Here is a 5,081-nt window from a genome sequence, read left to right on the forward strand (position 1 = left end):
GAAAGAGAGATTGATTCATTTCCCATCACAATGTTATCAAAGCGTCAGCCCACCGGTACAGAAAGACTTTTTTGACAATTTGCAGGTTGCCGTCTGTACAATATTGGCTTACAAGTTGTGGTGTGAGAGAGAGAAAGAGAGAGAGACTGGGTGAGGGGGGATAAATTAATTCTTTCTTCGTTGAAAAACTTTTCTCAGCTGACTATAAAGAGTTTTGGATGTTATTCTTCCAGCTTTCAATTCTCTGATTTTTTAAATCTAATTTGCTTTCACAGTTTAAATCGCAGCGGCAATAGAGCTATTACATAGTATTGAATGTGCAAATTGATAATGCCTCCACAAACATGTAAATGTGCACATATGTTTGTATTTGTAATGATGATGTACACGTGAATGTTGTTGCCGTGTTTCAATGCCATACTGTCCTGTATATGTTCGAGGACCATCCTTTAAACCTTATGGCCCATGTTAAGCACAGATGAGGCTGCAACAGCTGAAGTTCAGAGACCTCTGATATTGAATTACATTTTTCATAAAGCCCACCTGCAATATGACAGAGAGTGAGGCAGAGGTAGAATGCCAATAATGCCTAACAGTGAAAGCATTCAGCATCTAACCTGCGATCCAATTTTATTCGAGAATGCTGAGCCACACCTCAGAATAATGGATTCTTATTTACATCTCAAGGTCCAAATAGGATCCAGAGTTATCTGACAGAATCCTGAAGCTTTTGGTGATTCCTATTCAAATGCTGTGGTGGTCAGGATGGCCTTGTCAGTATAAGGTCCTGCTATATGCAAAGAAACCTCCCTAGTTACATCCTTTTCAGAATGATGATTATGGAGCTGCATTAACAAAGATGTTTTTGTAATGTTGTTTTGACTAAGGTCTGACCTTCTTCAAGCCTGATCAAGGTTAATATGAATCTCTCCTAACTAATTCCTAAAAGAAAATTCTGACTACATCATGCAGAGACAATATGAGACAGATGTTAATACCAGAGGCAAAGCGAGCAACTTGAGCTGTTTAATGAATGCCCATGTTTAACACTAGTATCTGAATCACATAATTGGAGTTGAAAACAACATAAATATGCATTATAGTCTTGTGTTACACTGGAAACGTGTGTTTACAACTAATGTAGATATAAAGTTGAACCTGCAAAATGTAATACATACCTGAAGGTACGAATCCTGATGACGTGGAAGCCTCCTGTACTGTTGGAGAAAATAAGACTCCAGTGCATTTATAAAGGTATGGAGCCCCCAGCACATACAAAATACTAAAGGTTTTCAGATAATCCAAACTAATAAATGAATCGTGTAGGGATAATGTGTGGCAATGTGAGGTTTCCTTTTATGTGTCAGTGCAAAAACAGAAAATGTAGTAGGTTAATTATGTATTGTTTGCATAGTAGTTATATGCAGCTTCAGTATGTCTCCTCATTTAGTCCTATTAAAGTTGCTGTAGGTTCAAGAAAAGAAATAAATTCAACCATGGAAACTGACAGGAAGGAGTAGAGCATCCTGCCTCAAATTCTTCATAGGTCAGATCAGTTTCCACATACTTTAATTTAAAATGTTAAGGTTCACTTAAGGAGCAATGCTTCATTCACTCTCCCCTGTTGCTTCATTAATTACTCCACAAGATGTGAACTGTGGCTCTTATCCATTCATAATTTTCTGCATCCTTCTATTATCTTGTATTATAGTTCATCCACAAATTCAAAACTTTAACTAGACTCAGATTACTAACAATCAGTGAGGCTATGCTGCTAATTATGAGGCACTGACCCTGAATTAAATTGGTGCAATGGTGCATCGCAGTGTGTCTTGTTATTAATGCAGAGTAGTATAAAATTGGAAATGCACAGAGTACAGGGATGCTTAAGTATGAAAAGACCACAACTCCTCCATTAGAATAAAATTTAGAATCAGAAATACTTTATAAGACAAGGAAATGGCATATGGCAGTGGGTTTTACAACATGAATGATTTATATATATATTTTTTTTTAAAGAAAAGCATATAAATAAATGCAAGGTAAACACTGATGCCTAATATTTATGTTATACATATACAGTATATTTGTTAAAAACAGCAGCTAAAATCCAAATCCATAGGGCTAGGGGAAATTATTGATTTAATGGTATCAAACCAAGTCAGATTCTTGCTTTGAGTTTGCAGGAATGTGAAACACTTTTCAATGTCATCACTATTAGCTCAAAGCAGAAGCTACTTACCACTCCTAAAAAAAATAAATGCAGAGTTCTGAGCTGTAAAGATCTGAAATAACATTAGATAGAGGTAAATGTAAATCATTTATATGAGACCTAAAACTTCCCACTCTCACTCAAGAGGATGCTGAGCACCCTGGAGAACCAGTCACTCTGACTGAACTAAAAATTGCTATAGCTGGTATGAAAAAAGGCAAACCCAAATCTAACAAGGACATCACTAAACACAGTAATTACAGACCATTATCTAGCCTTCATGCAGGAATAAACATTTTTGACTGGATCTCTGCCCTTTAAGTCCTTTCTTATTTGCTTTATTAAGAGCACCTCATTCAAATGTATCAACACCCCTCTATCACCCCCATCATTTTTAATAACAATACTCATTCCATTTCATTGTATGCTGATGACATATTGTTATACTTTGTCAAAGCTGCCAGGTCAGATTCCCTGTTTGGTTATAAAATAAATTGGAGCATCTGCATATTTATTTGAGCTATATTCATGGGACTTATCTTACTTTGAGGAAGGGTTATTTCATGGAATGGTAACCTCCAAATTGTAGCTTGTGTCCAGATGTTCGCCATGAGGTTCGAGTCTTTTACTTGGTTTTATGTTGTACAATAAAAGGTGGGTCACAATTATTTTGTGTTTTCCAATGTGAACAAACCCCAATAAGATGTTATTTTTATTTGTTTTTATTATTATGTATCACAAAAACCGAAGGTGACATTTCTATTTGACTGGGTGATTTCCTTTTAGTATTGGCATGCCTGAACTTCCATTTATGTAACCCTATTTTCCATTTTCTATTGGCTGAACATCGTATGATACTGAGGCATACAGCCAATTCACAAAGCTGAAAGTCATGGGATTGTAGTCAGAGAATAGATAAAAACAGGGTCTCCAGTATCGTTTCCTTCATGAGTCTCATTGCTTTATCAGCCTGTCAGCTTTCTGACACAGCCCTCACTTTGCTCTCATGCTTCAGCGGTCTCATCAGCCTAAAGGCTTGTGTTAGACTTGATTGTACTACATTGGGGAAATTGTTTTGGAAATAAAACCAAAAATATTATCTCATAGAATTTTTATTTTTTTTAAGGAAGATAAAGGGCTAATGTACTGAAATGTGTTCTATGTCACTAACTTTTTTGTGAAGTGAGCAATATTGCAATTGGAAAATATTAACCAATGTCCAATAATACATGCATTGTATAATAATTTACTTTCAGCACAAAGCAACATTTCTCGTACAATGACTATCAAAACAGAGCTAGTTAATGTACATTTCGACTCGCAGGAAAAGTCAAATATAAACTGACACGTTGCATGTCATTCCTTTGTTTTCTTACAGTAATGGGTTGATTATCTCGTTATTTCATTAAATTTGGGGTTTTTTATTTATTAATAGAAGGTTTATACTTCGACGTAAACTGATTTAAACTTGAGTTTTGGTTCATATGTTGGCAGTAATGAGCATTTTTTTTATCTATCTAAATGTTGTTGTCAAGCACAGATATAAGGCAAAGTAAAATAAAATGTTAATGAATGATTTATTTTTACTTTGGCAGTCCTGCACTTCCATACAGTGTTACCTGTTGCTGACTGCAGCCCACTCCTGCGTGAGAGTAATGACCGCCTGCTCTTCCTCATACCTCTGCGTGTTCTGCTTACGGACCCTACAGTGTCCTTATTCATCGTGGAGCAATTTATTTTTTAAAACACCAAGAAATATCCAAAATAAAACACAGAATCATCACTTCCTATAAAGTTTCTTTGGACTGTGAGGAATCCAACGCTGCCTTCCATGAGTCAGAAAGGAAAAACAGTCAATGACTGATTCTCATTGAATTAGGAGCACCGGCCGGGCACAGACCTGCATAAAGCCAAGAGCACTTAACAATAATCTTACCGGAAGCTTAAAGAATTTTATTTCAAAATAAAGGCATGGAAGCAGACCCAGATAAACGATCATGATGGATGTTTGATTCCTGTTTAAAATACAACTTCCTTAATTGCATGCCAATTTCACAGACAAGCTGCAGTTTTTCTACCTTGACTTGTAGCATCTTTGCCATTTCCAGAAACGAAGGAAAACCTGACCCCTTACGAGTGTTTTTTATGCAGAAGCAAATTAACATCTGCTCTGTCTCGTGGCTCCAAGATTCAACAGAGAGCACCGGTGCCATTGCTGTGTTTGTACATTCCTGTGCTCTGCACTGATGCGTTCAGCATCTGTTGGTTCTGTTCCTGGTTTGTGCTCAGACTTTAGGATCTTTATACCTCTTGTTACTGTTTTCTTCCTTCTTTAGGGTGCTATGACAACAATGGTATTGAAGCCAAAAACACATTGTAAAAAATATATGTTATCTCCATTTTTGTGTTTAAAGTCATCTTAAGTAACTAATTTACATACTGTTCCTTGTATAATTCACCGTTACACCCAGGCACATTGTAGGTTATAGGTTAAATAAATGACCCTATAAGGGTCTATTAATGTGCATTATTGCTTTACTTTTTGGCCAGGTCTTAATTATATTTCACAATTGTGACATATTCCTATTATATTGATGAAAGCATTTTACTTTTTTTAATCATCATTTACAAATGTTCTTCTGTTGCATTCTATTATTCACATTAACACAACAATATGTCCCTCTTTTTCTAGGCTCAAAGTGACATCAGTTCTATTTAGCTTACAAAATCACAAAACAAATTTGCATATATTTTGTGTTTGCTGTGTTATCACCACCGAAATGTGGAAAGTTTTAACATTGGTGATTCTTACATGGCAGGACAGGCCTTTAAAGTGACATTTAATGACATTTAAACACACACACACACA

Source organism: Morone saxatilis, unplaced genomic scaffold (genome assembly GCF_004916995.1).
Source record: "Morone saxatilis isolate NCDOM2014 unplaced genomic scaffold, NCSU_SB_2.0 Contig17, whole genome shotgun sequence".
Classification (NCBI taxonomy): domain Eukaryota; kingdom Metazoa; phylum Chordata; class Actinopteri; family Moronidae; genus Morone; species Morone saxatilis.